This window comes from Planococcus citri, chromosome 1 (genome assembly GCF_950023065.1).
Source record: "Planococcus citri chromosome 1, ihPlaCitr1.1, whole genome shotgun sequence".
NCBI lineage: Eukaryota > Metazoa > Arthropoda > Insecta > Hemiptera > Pseudococcidae > Planococcus > Planococcus citri.
Window position 1 is genome coordinate 38,038,122 of NC_088677.1, and position 18,977 is coordinate 38,057,098.

At 33.4% G+C, this 18,977-nt stretch overlaps 1 protein-coding gene across 2 annotated transcripts in view; it reads right to left on the reverse strand.

Moving 5' to 3' along the window:
• Window positions 1–18,977, reverse strand: part of LOC135831771 (nephrin-like) — a 201,280-nt gene that overhangs the window by 142,559 nt on the left and 39,744 nt on the right. The window lies entirely within an intron of this gene.

The window sequence follows — 18,977 nt, forward strand, 5'->3', positions numbered from 1 at the left end:
GATCAGGAATTGATATGGAATTTCAAATTAATTTGGTACTTACTGAAATAAAATATCCATAAGTTTGAGAACTGAATTGAAAAACCGGACTGATAAATTCCGCCGGCGCTTGGCCCGGTTTTTCAATTCAGTTCTCAAACTTATGGATATTTTATTTCAGTAAGTACCAAATTAATTTGAAATTCCATATCAATTCCTGATCATAACTGCTGAATGAAAATTGCTTGGCGAAGTTTTGATATCATGAATTTTTTCATTAAAGTTACTTAATGAACAGATTTTTGTTAACAATTCTTTTTGCAAGTTTTTTTTTTTTTTTTTTTTGGTTGGCGGTAATTTGCTTTTTAAAAGTATTTTTGATGGATATCACGACTTTTTTTTTTTAATGTGTACATATTGTAAATTGTTAATGCGAATCTGGGTACATACTCCAAGACGTTGAGAATATCAGATTTTTGTTGACAATTCTTTTTGTTTTTTTGTAGGTAAGTTTTTTTTTTTTGGTTGGCGGAATTTTTGCTTTTTAAAAGTATTTTCGATTGATATCACGACTTTTTTTTTTTTTTTTAAATAATGTACATTATTATAAATTATTAATGGGAATTCGGGTACACCAACAATTTTAGAATAATTTGTTGATTAAATCACAAAGTTTCTCACTAGAAGAACACTACCGAACTGATATGAGTCAAATTTCGTACAGTGATTTAAATTAGGGTATTATTTAAAAATATAACGTTAGTTTTTTAAAAAAATCATTTTTGACTCCCTTTTTCACAATTTGAAAATTGCTTTCCCCCATAAAACCCCCCAAAAATGAAAATTTCTCGTTGTACCGTAGAAAAGGGTCATCTACATTATATTCGCTATCATTTTGCAAAATTTCAAGCAAATCGGTTCATTTGGAGAAGCTGTAGCCTTGTCAACGGAAATTTAAGCATGAAATTTCATGAATATTTCTATTTTTCACCCTCAACCACCCTAAAAATGAAAATTGTTTGCTGTACCATAAAAAAGGGTCATCTGCATCACATTTAATACAACTGTGCAAAATTTCAAGCAAATCGGTTCATTTGGAGAAGCTGTAGCCTTGTCAACGGAAATTGTCATGAATTTTCATGCTGAAATTTCCGTTGACAAGGCTACAGCCTCTCTTAATGAACCGATTTGCTTGAGATTTTGCACATTGATAGTGAATATGATGTAGATTACCCTTTTTTATGATACAGCTAACAATTTTCATTTTTTGGGTGGTTTAGGATGAAAAATGGAAATAGTCATCACGAAATTTCATGCTTAAATTTCCGTTGACAAGGCTACAGCCTTTCCAAATGAACCGATTTGTTTGAAATTTTGCACAATGATGGCGAATATAATGTAGATGACCCTTTTCTACGGTACCGCGAAAAATTTTCATTTTGAGGGTGTTTTAGGGGGGAAAGAAATTTTAAAATTGAGAAAAAGGGGGTCAAAAATAATTTTTTTTCAAAACTGACGTTGTATCTAAAAATAACTCATTAATTTACACCAGTGTACGAAATTTGACTTGAATTGGTTCAGTAGTTTTCTCTTGACACGAAGATTAGTGATTTCAAAAATTACCCCAAAATGCTAACTTTGGGTATTCCAATCTACATCATTTTTTACCGTAGAAAGTTTGTAAGCATACCAAATTAAAGCTCTCGTTGATGCCAACAACATATCAAAAAATCAGATTCGTGCGTGTATTTATTCGCGAGAAATTCATCATCGAAAATACGCTTAGTTGTTCAGGGAATATAAGCAGTAAGTGGCCGGACTGTCATCACGTTTGGTATTATCGGTTTTTGTTTTTTTTTGTGTTCGTTTTTTTTTTCTTGCTTGGCGGGGCAGTCCGACCGGACTGCTTATGTACATATGCACTCGTATACGCGGACTTGAATTGAGCAATCTAGAGATTTGTTTCTTAAAAAGTCACTTGCTCGTTACTTATTGAAACTCTTTTCGCCAGAATTCGCATATATATTCGCAGATCGGTGTTCGGTATCATGTAGGTACATATAAGAGCTACAATTTTCAAGCATTCGAATAAACTTGTGTAAATTTATATACTGAAGCTCGTGCGTTTAGCTTCTGGCAGAATATTGCTTAACTCGAGTACACGTGTATACATATAATTCTATACCAGCAGGATATTTGGGATAGTACAATAAATATACGAAATTCGAGTTAATCTGCTACACTTAAACATATCGTAAGAGAAAAATTTATCGAATACGAGCATGATGAATAGCTACCGATAATCATTATAAATTTTTGCCCGAAATTTTAACTATGTCTCGCGTTCGCATGATCCATTATTGAATATTACTATTTATTCTCCTTAAGACTGTGAATAATCGGCAATGTAGGCAGACCATTCGTATTGTATTTAAAGCTGAATCATCGAATAAATCATCGAATCGAGTGAAACTTGCATGAATTTTTCATAACTCCTCGCATACGATTGTTCATTTTAATGCATACGAATTAAAGAAACGAATTATTCGGGCGTTTCAAATTTCTTTTCTATAATGGTACCAACAGATAATTCTGAAAATTCGATTAAGTTTTCTAGTAGGTACGTTCGTACGTACCTATATTTTTCTTAATCGATTAGACTTTTCACATTATTGTAGTTAGGTATATTTTACCTGCTACATATATGAACTTAAAATCAAATCGTAAAACTACCACTTTGGAAATATGACAGGAACTTACTCCAATTACTTGAGAATACAATTACACACTACTATAATTTTTTTAATTCCGAAAAATTAATTTAAAAAGATTATTGTAATACTAAACGAATGATGAAATAAAGAAAAATTCGTTAAGAATTTCTCACAATGAAATGAATGAACTGCAGTTGCCTGGATCTACGTACAACGTACGAACAACAATGAAAAGCAAACAAGTAAATACATACATAAGTATATGAAACAAAATGAAATTCATTCGACCAAAAAAAAATTAGACCAGCTTTCTTTTTGATTGAACAGGTGTTCTTACGAAAAGTTGCACCAATTTATCACTGTAAAAAAAAAACACACAACTTTTTCCAATCTTTCCCACTTTTCTCTCCAAAAACTTTGAGTTGTTAAAAATTAATTTTTAATTAATTAGAATCTAGCGCAATTCCATAATGTAGGGTATACAAAATCCCCTGCTGAAAATTATTACAAAAGAAAAATAAACTGCCACTCGACTATTCCGGGTGTTTTTCTATTCTGCACAAATGAAACAGCCGGAATATCTTGAAAATTTCATTTAGCAATTGGAAAATAAAGTCGGGGAGAATTTTTTATGGGATTTTTAGCGAGTTGTCCGCAGGGAACACTTGCCGCATTAAGACCAATACGACTGCTTTAGGTGTAGCATGGAAAGGGGGCTGAGGAAGGAAAATGAAATGGTTACATTTCGTGATTTCCTGATTTCGAATATATGGCTATCAGATTCAATTCGCGCGTAATGAATATTACATTTGTGGTTTTCAGGCAGAAAATATTATAAATTATGTAAATATGTACCTAAGGGTTTGGTTGATTTTTACTGGAGGATGTGCACTTTCACATCATTCTATTTTCTCAATTCGTATTTAGGTGCCCATGTTCTGGACTGAGACAAAAGAGACAAGCTGCCTCTTCTTCGAATTGTTAAAATTTTATAGCTCAGAAAACAGAGAAAATTGAATTTTTGATCAAAATATCACGCAAGTGGCCTCAGTAAGGTGACGTACCAATCGCGGATCAGCGAAATTATCGGTGTGTTAAATTTTTACAAAACACTTTGTTTTGAGAGCTTTAACATATAAAAATTCTAGTTTTTTCATTTTTTTTTTTCGTCTACATAAGCTCAAATTCTCCCATTAATTTCATTTTTGGACCAAAATTTGATCCACCTGGGATACAAATTTCAGGCCAAAATACATACGAAAATTCTATTTATGTTACAATACGATAAGTTTCACGCTGATTACCAGGACGACTAGTTTCATTTTTCATTTCTACAAAAAAAAGTTCCAGGCCATACACGCTAAAGTTGGTCACGAAAATGGACCAACTGAGAAGATCAAAATCCAACAAGCAGTAGAGTACCTTGCTACGCTCGATAGCCTCCAGGCTGTTGCTTTTTTTACATGGAAAATAACGAGACCGACGATACGAGGCAATTTTTTTCATCGTGGAACTGAATAAATAAGGATTCGCCGAATATTCTCGTATTAAATGTTCGTACGTCTTCGACCCTTTTAACCGCACCTGGTACCTGCCTCTTTTAACGTATAGGAAATCTATTTCACGAAAATGTAACCATTTCAATTGAAATTTTAGCGGCATTCTTCACATTTCGAAACATTTATCGATAATTATCAATTTCCACGTGGATGCTTTAATTTTTGCGATTAATTAATCAACGAAAGCAAATTTGATCGCGAACACATTACAGAATTAGAATGAGTGAAAAGCGAGAAAGAAAATTACAGCATAAATGAATACCCCGAAGTACGACTTAACATCAAATTAATCACTCGCAAACAAAACCGTTAAAAATAAAGCAACACGTGAAATTCATCAATTATTTGCCAACTTTTTTCCCCCAATAGTTTTAACAATTCGTAACACTTCGTCACAAGTCAACCTTTCCAATTGATTTAATCTTGTATATTCAAAAACCGATTAAACATTTCATTTGAATTTTTTTTTCGCCAACCGAGTTCGAGGTGGAATAAAATTTTATTTATGATTGATGTACTATTGTTGTTGTTGTTGTTGTTTTTTTTGCAAAAAGTTAGAGACAACCTATATCTATGCAAGCAGAAAAAATTTTAGGCATATCAACTCTTAGATACCTACCTATCGAATACATAGAATTACGACGGCCATTCGAACATTACTTTCAAGTTCTCGAAATATGTATGTAGTGGGTAACTTCCAAGTTTTACCTAAATAAAATTCAAACTTTGCCCTGATTGGTCAAGAATTTCTTTACAATCAATTATCCCACCCCAAGAGTATAACCTGCCTATAACTTATCAAACTTTCTTCACACAGAGCCCCAGTTGAAAAATAACTAAAACTCCCCAAAAAAATTAGAAAAATGTTGCAGCAATTTTGAAAAATAAGGTAGGTAAGTATTTTAGCAGTTTTTGATTTCGAAAAACATAATTACCCACATGCCCAAAATGTTTTTTGAAAAGAAGAACACGAATCTTGCACTCAAAACATAGCAGATAAATATACCTACCTACATCAATTTTCGGGCAATCAAGTTTGAATTTGCAGCACAACTGTAATGGTTTTTTAAGGGCAGCTCTCTATTGTAATTTGCTACTACCCTACATTCGTACGAGTATAATGACTATTTACAGTGGTACTTTTGAACTTAAAGTCGTACGTATTACATTTGTATGAAAGTTTGCAGAGACAAACGAGAAAATTCGCCGGGATACGTGTGCTCGGTGAAAACCACAGAGCCTTTTCTTCAGGATGCTGCAGGGATACGTGTGCTGTGCGCTACGAATCGTCAACGTTACGTCCAAATGCTGTCTGGCCGAAGGGCGCCAACTCAAAGGAGGCGCCCTGAGAGAAGTTTTTTCTTTATTTTATGGAAAAAACGACGATAATAATTTTGATGTACCGCTATAAATGAATATTTTATCTGTTGACAACAGATTATTAGTACTCTTCTCGCGTAAATTTGCTATGCGACAGCTGTTCATTTTATTTGTTTGCGAATATACGAATGCGGTATATGCGAGTTGGGTTCGTGTATTTGTTCCTTCTTCTACAATTTCATACATATGTACCGGTATTATTTTTTTTTTTCACTGTAGGAGCTTTCGCGCAGGAGGAGAGGAGAGCAGGGCAGACGACGAAGCGAAGGTGTACATAAGGTAGGTACGTACTGGATGCAATACGGTGGGAAGTTGTCGGTAAGGCGAAAATTTTGTTGGCACGCCATCGCCGCTGAAAAACGTGTATCTGGTATTTTTGTTGTCTTGAGTGTAATCACGTTTGAGAAAATTCAAAAAGCTCACGTCTGCGTCTCAAATTTAGCGTAACGTTTTGCGAGAGGTTTACTTCCGTATGAAAACCCTAGAAAAGCTATTTCTAATGAGTACTATATACTGAACTTAGTGTGGGTCGTTTTTCTCGCACAAAAGTGTGTAAGTTGTTTGCTGTAGGAGATTTTACTTAACTTACGTATACTATACGTAGATACGTACTATAGGAGTAAGGGATGAAATTACACCAGCGACTTGGAGTCGGTGAGACTGAATGATGTACGAGCGTGAGAAAAAGAAAACGAAGAGAGCGAGAGTTCGAAGAATAATTGGCCAGTATCTATCAAGCCTTGGCACATTCTCTTTAGCTAATGTAATTTCGTGGAAATGGGTTAAAACTAATTTTAAGGGGGTTAATCCTTTGCGAAGCGGAAAGCGGGTAAATCACGGATGTTGTTCCGTCGTTGTATGCCATAGTTATACTGCTACAACACCAGCGAGCTGGCGGATTTCTTTATGTAGAGTATTAAAAGCGAGATTTCGTAATATCATCCGTGTATCGTGGTTAAAAAGTTCCTCTGGGATAAGTTTTAATTATTATTCTTGAGGGTACAAGTAGCTTGTCGTCGGTTGTATTTTTGAAATTGTATAACTAGCTTGCTGCTTGCTGCGCGCGCGAATACAGTCTGCGTAGGGTAGGTATACTCACTCGGCATTTCTTCTTGCCGTTTTGAAACTATCGCGCCAAAAATTCTGCTGCTTGCACAAAAACAAACATAAATTTTACGTTTTGTTTCGCGACCGCGTTCGCGTTATTGTTCAATGTCCTGCCTTTTCTAGATTCAAAATTTTTCCACTTTAAGCTCATTAAAAAAACGCACCAGGCTTAATGAATTTAGTATGTAGGTATAATGCTGAGAATGAGAAAACCTAATATCACTCTTTACCTACTTTAAGTACAAAAATGACAGCAGGTATGAGACGAATTTTACCGTGTTATATTTATATGTACGAGTAAGTAGACTACCTACATCAGCTCTTCAAGGCTTGAAGCAAAACTAACTCGCAAAACTTTAAAATTTTCGTACTTATGAGATGGATTCTATACCTGATTAAAATCATGGAATAATGGAACCCTCACTCAAAAATAAAATTTTAATCCCAACATGGAAAATCAAACCTGCAAAAGGCAAGTCTAACAGTGAAAGTTATCCCAATCAGAGAAAAAAATTTAGAGCCGATCATAGCAAAATAAAAATAACGTTCAAAAATACACCACCAAGTGAAATTCCAAATGTCAAATTTCATCTTAAGATTTTTAACGAATTTTTGAGAATGTAAGTAAATTTGGTATATTTTCCATGAAAAAATTGAACTTTGATTCAATCTGAAATTTTTTTCATTTTCAACACATCACATCTCTTAAAACTCAAAGAGGATCACGAAAGGAATCCACGTGGTCATTGGAGACACTGTATTTGAGCTCAACACCATCAAAAACATACCCCCAATGACATCCGGCAGTTCGATATACCACACGACTTTTTCAACGTCGTTCAAAATTTAGGAGGCTCTTTGAGGGTATTCTCGGGGAGCGTTGGAGACATTTCATTCCACACCAAAAATAATTAATTTTTGACGTCTAGGTAGGCTATATTATCATTAACGTTGTGAACGATTCTTCACGCGATGCTTTGCATTTTCTTGGGTATTTAAGGTCATCAAGGATATGCTTTTTGTACCGGGGAGGGGGGGCGGTGTCTTTTCAAATATTGCGTCACACTAATCCGTGTTACGCCCATCCGCGTGACTCTGGCTTTTGAAAATGGGGGGGGGGGATTCAGTTGACTTTCTGACATCATGCCAGACTTTCAAAAACTTGGAAGAAAATCGACCAACTTTTGATTGTGTCTGATTTTACAGATGGAACATAAAATTAAAAGTGAAAAAAATGAATAAAATGAAAAAAAAAACAAAGATAGTGCTTGAGATTGAGTACATTCGTCGTAATTTAAAAATAGAAAATAAGTAAATAACTTGAGAGAGACGGTGATTCAGAAAAAAAAAAAAAAAAAAACAGAAAGAAACAGAGAAAATTGAAAACGAAAATAAAGAATAAAAAAAAATAACGATCCCCTCCGACCCCAAGTAATACATACTTGAATTTTGAAGCGAAATAAAACGAATGAAAGCATAATAGGTTCTGATTTACTTTTTGTTAGAAATTTTACTATGCATAAAATTGACAGTTTTAAATCCCACCTTACCCACTAGCATTGGTCCCACCAAGCGAGTGCGATCCGGGGTTGCGGCTGCGTAGCAACTTAGTAGGTACCACATCATTTCAGGTTTCATTATCAGCAGTTTTTACTTTTTCTTCTACATTTTTCTTGGTGCTAAATGTCTTACTACCTACCACCCCCACAAACAATTACATTTCCCTTTATTTTATTCAGAAAAAAAAGGGTTCAATTCCAATACCGCAGAGCCAAGTTATATAGACAGTTAGACACCTACACAGACAATACAGCTTGAGCACGAAAATAATAATTTATTATGAAAAATTCGTTCCGTCAGTAAGTTTCTCATTTCAATAAAATTACTATTTCAACATCCAATTGCGAAAAGTTTCAATTTTTCAAATAAATTTGATCCGAGATAAGAATAAAAGATAAGAAAATAAAAAATAATAAATTACAAAACAATTTCACAACAAACACTTCCAACTCATTTAAAAAATCGAAATTAATTTCAAGATAAAAGAGAATTGTATTTTTCTGTATAATTTCTTGCTTTATATTTCCGGATGCTTTTTCCAACACAAACTTTTAAATATGAAGATTGAATTTTTATGAATTTCTCTTCAAAAACCAAATACTATGAAAAACGAACAGAAATTTTCATTGTTAAGCGACGTAAATTTTTGAATATTACAACGAACAACTGTTACATGTCGGCGCAATCAAATGGAGAATAATTTTCTTTTAAAAACTTTTCTAAATGTTTCATCTCTGGAAGTTGGAAAAGCGTAAAACTAAAAAAGCCTATTTTTCTTAAAATTAGTTTTAATAAGAATTGGAAAAACGAGAAGAAAAATATATAATAGGCTATACGACGATGAACAAGAAAACACGAAAAAATTGGAACTTCGATAAATAGAAACTCCATTTAAGGGGTAAAAATTCTATTACCTTTTTTTTCGCCATTTTTTTATAAAAATTTCATTAGAACAGTTGCAAACGATAAAATCGAACGATGTTCATCGTTTACTTCTTAAGTCTGTAAATGAAATAAATTCACTCGACGAAATGAAAGCATAGATTTTCTAGAAAATCAAATAAAACCGTCATCGTCGTTTAGAAATATCGCGTAAACAAGCCCCTTTCACCAAGCCCTCCTACTAGTATAACTATTTCGTACAACGAGAAACACTCGCCCCGCGTCTATCATACATTCGCATAGTAAAATTGATATTTCCAAAAATTAGGGACTTGAAATGTGGAGACGAGGTTTCTCGCATCAATCAATATCGCTTTTTCGCCTATTTCGGCTTTTTCCTCCTCGCTTTTCACTTTGCCGATTTTTGAGAGTCCAATTTGCTGATTTTTTTTCTCGTTAACGATCACCTTTTAACTTGGCCGCCAAATTTCCGACCAAATAGAATTGTCGGGGCGTTATTTTCGCATTTTCAGTAATGGAGGGTAATTTATTTTTCTCATGTTAAGCGTTGTGTATTGTGCTGAAAACCTTACTCAGATGATGAAGCGAGAGGAGAAAAAAACAAAAATTGTTTATACGTAACTAGGCCAAAAAAAAAAATGTAGATATCGTAGGCTGAATTCGCGTGTCTTTTTTTATCGGTGACTAATTTTTCAGAGCATTTTTTACGCGCGGGTAATATTTCTTCCTCTTTTTTTGTCAATTTTTTTCTCGTTATTTATGTAACGAAGTGTATTTAGGTTATTTCAAAAAAAATATGTTCGTATATCATAAAAAAAAAAAACGATTTCGGAGAAGATATAAAATCATAGAAAGTCGACAGAATTAAGCAGAAGGAGAAAAAAAATCTAGACCGATAATTATGAAGGTCACAAACACGTTAAATACTGTCTAAATAAAGAAAAAAATATGAATATTCGGCACAATTTTATGAATTTTAAGCACAAAAACGTTTCGAAACATCAAACTTTTTACAGTTAGGCTATTACAGCGCCAAGACTTGTCTCGTCGGAAAAGAATAAGATTGCTGAAATCAAAAAAATAAATATTCATTGCTCAAATTAATGCTGCAGAATAAACTGAACTTGAAGAAATCAAAATTGCTCTGAAAGTGATTAAAATCGTCATAAAAATTCCTCGTAGTATGCTGCAAAACCTCCTACGAAATACGACGAAAATTATTTTAAAAAATTAAAACTGCTACAAAAGTAAGTAGTCATTGTCCTCCGTAAATTTCGCAAAAAAAAAGAAAAAAAATGAAAATTCAACAATTTTTAATAAATAACAATTACCTATGTAACACGAATTTTAAAGGTATTTCGAAAAAACTGTCATGGTAAATAGTTATTTAGCACTAGTTTTACGAAATTTTAAAAGATTTGTATATAAGTTTAAAAGTATGTACTTACTTACTAATTGTAAGCTTGCTTTTTCAAGTTTTTTTTCCCCTATAATTCTTTCATGAATTCCACATCATACAGTCATACACTGATTGCCATTAATGGGGGTAAAAAACGAATATCATTGTCACAAGAAAATAATAAAAATAGTATCGTTCAAAAGGCTGTACAAATAGATATTGTAGTGATACTCAAACACACACAGTTCAGATATACGTTTAACGAATGGTCCCTATTTTGAGAGAAAATTTTCGAAAAAACAAACTATCAAATCTCTAAAACAAAGATTTATGCAGCGCGTGTTATGGGATGCAAAATAAGGGTTCTAGATCTGAATACTCGGTAAATAGTGACTGTGCCACTTGACTATGTAAATAGAAAATTAAATAAATAAATTCCAACCAATCAAAAGTGTTAGAGCAAGAATTGTAAACTTTGAGCAAAAAACTCGGTCCGCACACGCAGTTTTTCGCACCTACTTACTCTATTTATTTTTCGCAAGGCTAAAAAAAAACTTTCAGTCATCTTTACATAGATAACAGTAGGCGCACACACACCAATAGTCAAATTATTTATATTGGTAGGTAGGCGCATAATACAGTTGGAGGATGATCTGAAATGTCTATGAAACATTGGAAATGATTTTCATCGTGGGTAGTTTAATTTATTACTTAGTACAAAATGCAAATGTAATACTCGTAAATAGCCTAAAATAAATTCGTGCTTCAAAATATCCAAATATTGACCAAGATTACAGCTACGGTTATTTCTAAAATTTATATTCGTTGCAAGAAAGTAAAACTTTTACTACTTTTTAGTGAATGAATTGCGAAACAAATCATTCACACGCGGTAAATATACCTATTTAAAACGTTATATTAAATAACATCTGTCAATAATGAAATAAAATTATTAACACTTTCACGCACAAGTTGCTTTTATACCTGCGACGACGTTCAACAGACAATACAGACATCGTCGCGCACCGAGATCGACAAAAACTAGTTTCTCAGCTCCTCGTAACAAATTACCGGGTAGCGAACGGCATAAAAAAATGCACAGTAAAGTTTTTAGAAGTCCCTGAAGTCCGCGCGACTTCTAATTACTACACCTGCCCATTTACCTGTTGCCTTATGTTTCACCAGGCACGTGGCCAACAGCCTGAAATGTGGGCTCAGACTAAAAAACGCAAGCTGCTTTTCTATAACCGCTGAAACCTAATACACTTCAACACCTGTATTATCCACAGGCCTCTGCCTACCACGCTTCGTTATTTAATGACTCATCTTACGTACTTACAAGATTCACGTCAATAAAATCTCCACACTCCACAGAATATTGTGATGAAACTAGTTGCATTTATGCTATATGTTCAGAGTCCGAAATTGTACCTACATAATTCGGGAATGGTACAGGTGATTTTGTACCATTCGCGAAATGTCCGGACCAAATTTTCATTTCGAACCTGGTACAACAAAAATTGTACATTTCTCGGTAAGTACTTACGTTGAATGTTGTAGGTACCATATCAGCCGAACTGTCCAGAAAAAAATGAGTATATAATTATAGAGACATTTATGAATCTCGACTTCGAGCAATGAAGTGGATTTTTCCCCTCAAAAATCAAAATCTGTGCGACATAATTGGCAAATCTTGATCGCTGCATATTTTTTTAAAAATATAGGTCGCCAAGTACATAAATAACTGGGTGCTCATCTGTGCCTGAAGGCCATTTTTATTACAAAAATAAGTCCTGCAGTACCAGTAATGAACCTGCTCACATGCACCTTTATTATAATCTGGCTTTTGTTTCTGCTTTCGTAGGTATGTGACTTGGTAGGATTATTTACATAAAAATTCATTTGTTGTTTGCTTTATGAATTATAAAAAAAAAAATTATGCAGCGATCAAAATTGGCAGAAAAATGAAAAATAATTATGTCGAACAGTTTCTGATTTTTGAGGGAAAACCCCACCCCCTGTATGGGACCAAATCGATTCAAACTTTGGAATTCGGTTCAAAATGAGATTTAAAAGAAAACATTTTTTCAAAAGAATTGTATGCTGATTATAGCTTTCCTTTCCCCAAATCTGGGGCCCTTGAAATCAACATTTCCCTTCCGCTATATTTTTCGCATCGAGTAGATACTTGTCGAAGACTTTCTATTTAAAAAAATTAGCTTCCTAGATAAAGTACGGGCTAAATGAGAGCCTGCTGAGCTTTTTTTGTTTGTCGCTTTATAGTACTATAGATTAAGTATCCACTGTATTGTACAAATACCTACAACGAATAAAAATGAGATTTCATAAAATAGGTACATACCTGTAGATAGGTAACACCTATTGAAAAATGAAAAGTTTCAACTCTTTCTCCCAGAAAGGGGCGGTCCTTTCAAACTAATCATTTGATGAAAAATTTTTCAATTTACTTACCATGAAAAGTAAGAACTGTCACGAAAAAAATTGTAAAAAAAAAACTAGAACCACGATTTAAGCAAAAGAATACCTACTAATACGTATCAATACGTAAGAGTTCTGTTTGGGTCAAGGTACTTGACTCGATGAATTTGTATCATAATGAAAATAATACATCAGAATTAAATTGCATTGAATTTTTGTGTTGAAAAATAAGTCTAGCTTCCTTCTCCCTTTGACTCACTAGTGTCAAATTTTATATAGGGCACTCGAACTCAAAATAAAATAGGTAACTCCAAATGATGTTTTTATTCCTCGATCTATAAGTATCAATGAACTAATGTGCGGTCACATTTTCAGAAATTCATGTATCTATTCGTTGAAGTGCCATGATGCAAAAAAAATTACTCCTTACATACTTTACCTCTTTGGCAAACCCAAAAAATTGTACCAGATGCTGCAATTTCTTAATATATCAACAGCAAAAAAAAAAACGAAGTAATTCTCAAATAACTCACCTGAAACAAAAAATACAATCACACGTGCGTTAGTTTTATATTAAATGAGTGAAAAAAAGGGTGGAAAAAGCACATAAAACGCAGACCAATGAAGAAAATATTCATCTGAACGAAATTTTTTCGTACATGTAGCAATTAAAACGTACAAAAAACGAAATCCGTTTCACGTTACTCGTATATATACGTAACATACTAATATTTTTTTCCTATGCTAAAAAGGACGGAAGTTGTTTTTCATGGAATAAATAATGAATAAAAGTTTGGCCACGACCTTTTTCGCTTATTTCACGCCTACGCCGAGTGCCATTTGTATTCGTTTTAATATTCAAAAACGAGTTTTCTCCCGAGACCATTCTTCATCTGGACGCGACTAAAGTTCATATTCGATTGCGTTATTTGCAATAAAAATAATCCGGTTACCAAATCCAAAAAACAGTCATCGCATTAGCTAACAAAAGGTCTTCATAATAAAGTTATACGGCTAATCAAAAACCGAAGGCAACAAAGCATATCATAATTAATCCTTAATGTATAACGTTCACCTTTAGGGTTCATATTAGCTAATATAATCTATCGCAAAAGTGGTAATATACAAACGCATTTGAAATCAATTTACAACAGAATGTGCTGCAAGTATTATAAATTTCATCTTATATTATGTTAGCGCAGTATCGTTACGTCGCTGGTATCGCGTCGTCGTTAGAATAATGAAATACAAAACATACCGATCGCTAAATAAAATAAACCATAGATTTTGCGCTCTCTCTCGTATGTGGCGTAACGCTGGCTTACAGCTCACCCCTTCCTTTAACCTATAACCACTCCTGCATACGTAATAAACTAAACCCATAAACATTCGCTAGTAATTAGACGGTTTCAATTTTCACATGGTCAAAAAAATTACACTAAATGCTTGCTAAACTACATGGTACCTATTTGTACATATGTTCAAGTTCAACGAATGAGTATTCGAATGAACGCGAACGGTGGTAATCGAAATCTGTTTCGCATTCGCCATAGCCTTTCAACATTTGTTTTTGAATTAGGTACATACTTCGCTACATAGCTATCATCGTATAAGCTATAGGCTATGTCGCGTGAGCTCGACAACACGTGCGAGCAGCCCGTATACAATTCATATTATGGGACGTACAGCTAGGTACAGATCTATGAAGGATCACCTGCTTTGATTGCATTGTTTGATCGAGTACCAGCATCACGAAGTAAAGTTTGAATCAATAATAGGTAAGTAAGATTGTTTTAATGTGCATTTTTTTAATATTAGATGTTCATCTCAGAACACAACTCGCACAATCTATCTCTATAATATTTGGAATAAAGGAATAGATGTAGCTAAACATTAACTATACTTTTCCTCCATTTGGTTGCATAGGTTTAGGTACCTGATTCACATGGAACCAGAGATGAACTCGTAAAAATTATGACGAGGAAGAGGAAGAGGAGGTAAAACATGAAAATTACAGTACCTAGCTAGTAGGTATGTACTTCAAACTCCTCGATTTTCCACGCAACTAAAAATTAAATTCACCAACTGAATTTTCCCTATATCTAATTTACAGAAATTTTTTCAATGAAAATTACCCACTGTTCTTTCACCAACATTCAATAGACATTCAGAGAATTTTGTCCCCCCCCCCTTAGATTCGTTGAAACCTTTTTTTGGTTCATTCATGAGTAGTACATAGTACATACAATAATTTTGGATTCTACAAATGCTACGATCAGTGCGACCGTTCAATCATTCCTTATCAAATACTTTCTCGATTCTTTTTATTTTTTTAAATAGTTTTGAGAGATGAAAACCACTTCTTTCAATTTTTACTTTTTCTCAGTCAATAGAAAAATAGCTACTTTTTCACTGATTTCACCACGTTCACCCACTAGTAGACACTCCCTCCCCCTGTATAAGTTCATAATTTTTCAAAAATTTTCAGCTTTAACGAATTTCTCCCTTAGCATCAACAAAACAACTTTAAAAAATTAGCATCAAAGTTTCACATTTCAAAAACTGGAGGGGGCGCGAAAACGAATAAAGTGAGTTACATCGAAACAAAATCTTTTTTCAAAGAACAAAGAATTTTTCACCTTAACATAAAATGCTGTTTCAAACCATGACGACAGAAATATTTTGGAGCTGAACAATGGAAAAATTGAGAGGAGCATTAAAATATAAACTTCCAAGCATATACTTCTAGGCGCTGAACTTACATTTTTCAATATTTTTGGTGAATTTTTGAAAATTTTCTGGACTTTGCCACAATAGTCTATCTCTGACCTGGTGAATCGACTAGAAATAATATCAAGACACTCTGGAATCAGCATCAATTTTTTGAATTTCTCAAATTTCTTGACTATACATAAATAAAACGGCTCAAATATTAACAAGTTAACACCCACGAAATTCACATTAGGTATAACAATTCTTATGACTATAGTCATAAGAACGGAATTTCGAAGAAATGTGGTTATAATCACAATTCTTCGAAATCTATTTCTGCAGGTCGAAATCCCCATTTTTATGGTAGTTACTAGGTATATGTATATTGAGCATTGGAAAATTTACAAATGCGATATAGAGGCTCCAAAACCGCAAGCCAATGTACAAAAGAAAAGAACTGATTTCCAGAATAACCAAAATTATACATATGTACAGAAAAATTAATTAGATAGCCGAGAAAAAACGAATGACCAGATGCAAAGTCTCAAAATTTTTCACTTTCTTCTCTTACGTAATAGGTAAAAGAGCTGTCATTTTTGAATATTTTTCCATTAGGGCAAGAAAAAAATGCTGTCCTTCGACTTATCAACGATGATCGAAAAAATATACGAGAAAATTCAAAATCTAGTTCAACTCGACTACTACTGCATAAGTGCATATGTATGAGTACCTATTTAGATATGTGTTGTATTTGTATACTGGTGCTTTGCTTCCATGGATCAATTTTACTGTAGGTATTTTCAAGATGAAAAATCATACATTTTGGTTCATAATCATTACAAGAGTTGAAAAATGCACTTTTTTGCATTTTATGATTTCATTCACTCAATCTGCTTCGACGTTGCAACCGCTAAACCAGTACTAGGTACATATTTATGCTCTTATAGTGTGAAATGAACATTAAAATGGAGTGGGGCTCACATAGGCGGAGTTAGCCTACACTAGAAAAACTCCCGCTTGTGTTTCATACTCAATCACCATGGATTATTTTCTTCCCATCAATCAATGGGCAGATATCTTAACTAGCCTGCATAAGTACCTATACCTAGATCTACTTATTACTTACTACGAAAGAAACTGTTCATCATTAAGTAATAATCAGACTAGAAGTACACTTACCTAGTCCTTGGTACGTCACGCCAGTAGGGATGAGTATCTGCTGCCAGAATTACTAAATGAATACGACGTCAACGGAAACACCGCCATTTCTAAGCATATCGATACGAATTTTGAATTTAAGGTTAAAATAGGATCAAGAAAAAATTATTTTTCCACAAAATATCATGTTTTATTTCAACACTCTATTCCTTAAAATCAAAATTGGATCTTCGCTATACTTTTAGAGGCAAGTATTCGTCGAGCGAACTTTCGATTGAAAAAAAAAAAATTCTGAGCGAAATTGAAATTGGGAATTTTTCCAAGAGATTGATACGATGATTCATTCAAAATGAGAAAGAGTGTCTAGATAATGCAACAATGAAACGAAATCATTAAACTTTGTATACCTAACATTACGGATATTTGTATACAGAGAACGACTTCAATTTACTCATACAAAATTAACTAGGTAGTGCGTATATGTATATAGGTAGACATACTCGTACCTAAAAAGTCCTATAGGGCCTGAGAATATGCGAAGCAGTCGAGAAAAATGATAATTGGCAAGTCTAAATTACCATCCAGAATCTTAATTACGGGTTAAAATATGTGAACGGATTACTTAAAACGATTTCGAACGTTAACGGTGGATATTTGGGACGCTTGAGAGTTAATTACTGCGAGATTAGTTGAGCATCCTACACCCACACCGCATCGGCTACCATGTACTTCAATTGGACAAAACAACTATAAAAATTTTAGGAAAAAAGCAAGAAATGAAAATATGAAAAAATTATAAAACAAATATCTATACCTAGCGTTGGTTTTATTTCGCGAAATAAGCATTTTTAAGGTTACGTAAGGCAGTATAATATAAGATCTTTCCAAGTGAATTACCATAATAAAGCTCGAATTCCTTTCAGATACTACCATTTTTGTTGATGCAATCTCGTATAAAAGTTGAAACAAATCAATCTTCAAAAAAACACATTTATCATCTCGTTTCGTAAAGCCATATAGGTACTTGTATAATGTACTCGTAGCATACATCAAAAATTAATGCAGTAAATGTATACCTACCTACACCTAAGTACCCATAGGAACCCATATTTTCACGAGAATAATACACAAAAATCTTTCGACGAGTTTACATAATGCAAAAAATTCATTTTCTGCCTCAAGAGAAAAAAGTAAGTAATCATGATACGCAGACGAATAAAAAACACATTACAACGGGAAGCATAGGTAAATTAAATTGGCCTGTCACATCAAAAAAAAATATTAAAGTTTCTCAACAATTTGAATGTTCTTATCTTCAAAATTTTTGAACTTATTCATGAAAAAAAAACTAAAACTAAGCCAGTATAACATTAATGGCGTGATATGACATGTTGTGAATGTGGAAACTACCTATAGAATAAAAAAACATAGGCTGGGTTTTTCTACAATTCCGTTTGTTGCCGGGGAAATCTAATTATGAAATTCGAAAAAGGAGAAAATTTGATGTAGAGTAAAAAGCGACAATTGAATTTTTTTCATGAAATATAACAAGCGTACGTTTTGTTATTTTGTTTTAAATAGAACTTTGAAATATGTGGTCGTATTAGCAATTTGAAGGTCTTCAAAGCTTTTTACCGAGTGCCATACTCATAAAGGTGGAAGAACAAAGACTGTAAAAATATGTAGGTACCTACTTAGAAAAAACTTCAACGTGTTACATATAGCAGATGTATGACGAGAGCAACCTATTCAGATGTGTAAGGTAAGGTACGCATAGAAATTGAAAGAAAAATGTAATTTTTGATAAATATCTACTATGTATTAATAGGCTAATTCTCTTGCTATGGGTCCTTCGAAATTCTTGTCCAAAAAAAATCAATAGGTAACATAGTTTAAATTTTTTATAATCGCAAGGAGATACTTACGTAGGTATTTACCTACTCAAGATAATTTTCGTTTCAGTATAGTCCCGAACTCGAGCTTTTTTATAAGTGAAAGAAAAAAAAATTGAAAACATCGTAATTTTTTGAACACCAATGTAAACTAAATGTTCTGTAAGCAGTTGAA